This window comes from Penaeus chinensis, chromosome 39, assembly GCF_019202785.1.
Source record: "Penaeus chinensis breed Huanghai No. 1 chromosome 39, ASM1920278v2, whole genome shotgun sequence".
Classification (NCBI taxonomy): domain Eukaryota; kingdom Metazoa; phylum Arthropoda; class Malacostraca; order Decapoda; family Penaeidae; genus Penaeus; species Penaeus chinensis.
Genome location: NC_061857.1, coordinates 20,624,994 through 20,627,493, shown reverse-complemented (window position 1 = coordinate 20,627,493; position 2,500 = coordinate 20,624,994).

The following is a 2,500-nucleotide window of genomic DNA, read 5'->3' as shown; positions in this document are numbered from 1 at the left end:
GTTTTCTATGATGACTGTGCAGCAGAGAGACTACGGTGAAATTTATAATTTGCCTTGAAGGAAATACGGGTTCTGTGTTATGGCGTCCATGAATCTTTCACGGTTCAGCGTCATTTTAGAAATGACAGATGTCAAGGGAGGAGAGGGGGGGGGGGGCAGGGAAATCTGAACTTTAAATACAGAGAAATTGATAGAGTATAAATGTACACAGAGGTACACACACACGTATTCACACACACACATGCGCTCACATACACATACATAAGCATAGAAAAGCTAATAAATTAATAGATATGTGTATATATATATAATATATTTACTCTTCTGTCCATTTGTCTATCCGTCTATCTATTAACTCATCTATCTATTTACGTATCCACTACCTATATATATATATCAACCTATCAATCTATCAGTCAATCTATTGTTTTACTTATCAGTCTATCAAACAACCAATCTATTTATCTTTCTATCTGTCTCTCTTTCTCTCTATTACCCTTTCTACCTCCCCATTACCCCCTCCCATCTCACTTCTCAAGAGCTGTCATATTTGCAAGCGAGCTTTCGGTGGGAGTGTGATGTTGCAAGCTCTTCGCCGATTAGATTCATCAAAGATATTGCATCTTACTGACAAACCTCTCCTTAACTTGTAGCTTCCAAATCGGAGAAAACTGCAGCATCGTCTAGTGTCTAAAGCCGAGTCGTTCCTTTGAAGCCATGGTAACTTTGGTAACATTAACTTGGGTAATTGGTAAGTCAGCTGATTGATGATACTGGAAAGCCAAAATTCGAACCCTTGTTGCTTGGTTAACATGTAGGTTTTTTAAACGAATTACCTTAATCACTCTTAACTAGTATACATGACGACACTACTAACTGGTAACATAAAAAATCGGTAAGTCAGTAAGTCAAGTTCCTTGTGTGAATCACATAATCTACTATCATTCTTAGGTATTGTTCTTTAGACACTGCATATGTAATATGTATATGTATTTTGATGGCTTGAAATAAAAACTCAAAAAGGAGATCATAGAAATCGGAAACAACCCTCTTCCTGTTGGATTACACTTTATCCGATCCCTTGAGTGTGTGCAGGGAGTATAGACTGCTATAGAGTCTAAAACCCTATAAAAGAAGAAAGAAGAAGTGAGATCTCTTGAATTTATAACAAGCACCTTTACTTTCTTATAAACTCACTGTGGTTTAGTAATAAGGCAAATCAGTGGCAATTTTCCCGAAGTTACTAGGAATGGATTTTTTTTTTCGTGTGCTGGTATTTGCTTGCGTTATTTTTTTTTTTTTTTTTGTGTGTGTGTGTGGAAGTGTTTGTATTTGTGTGTGGACACTATGGATCATAGAACATTTTATTAGGACACCAAGGAAGGATTCTATCACAGAGGACCAAAGGCAAACCAATGACCATTGAGATTCAGAAAAAGAACCCAACAGTATATTCCATTAGAGGCATTTCTTTCTTTATTATTCGTGTTTTATATTTATCCCACGACCAAACAGTTTTCGGCTCTATGGGTCCCGAGACGCTACCTAGCATTCGGAATATGCCAAAGGGGCACCACTAGAGAGGCTAATGGGGCATGTTGGTAAGGGAGATGGGCTGCCATAATCCTGTTCTTAAGGGTATCCACTGGCCCTAAGCCGGTCCTGGTGTGTGTGTGTGTGTGTGTGTGTGTGTGTGTGTGTGTGTGTGTGTGTGTGTGTGTGTGTGTGTGTGTGTGTGTGGGTGGGTGTGTGGGTGGGTGTGTGGGTGGGTGGGCGTGCGTATGTATGTATACGTTTTCCTTCCTTTTCCCCTAGGCAGGAAACAAGAATAAAACCGCCATAATTTGTGGCCGTCACTCGATGCCGCCGCGTCAGACACGTACAAATCGTATGTGTACTAAGCGCATTACGTGGACTTACCACGTTTGATTAAACGCTTTCCCGTTTTCTCCCTCTGCACCTGTTCGACGCGCGGGGAAATTGGGCGGGGGGGAAATTTCCTTCATTCCTTCGCGCGTCGTGAATTCGCTACAAAAAAAGATAAAAAAAAGAGAGAAAAGAGAGAGAGAGAGAGAGAAAAGGAAAACAGGAAATAATTAATAGGTTGACACGCTAGAATTGTATCAGAGCCCATCACCGTGATTTCCCTCCTAATCACGCGCGGCTTGTGTCACTCGCCGCTGTCCACTTACCACAAAACCGGTGAGCCAATCACAGTTCAGGATGAGTGCCGTCGCATCGTCCAGATCGACCAATGAGGAGCGAGGAGAGTGTGACTCGGCTCACGCAACAAGTGAGAGTGTGGGAAACGCCACAACATAAAATCAAATTATGTCCATTACACATATGCGCTGCCCGGCTTGTGACTCTTGGGGTTAGAGCGTCACACTTCGATTCCTTATGAGATCACACCAGAGCTAACTTGACCGGAAATGAATATGGAGGAAGAGATGAGAGCAAATTCTCACGGGAATTCTCACAGATTTTGCGAAACAGGAAG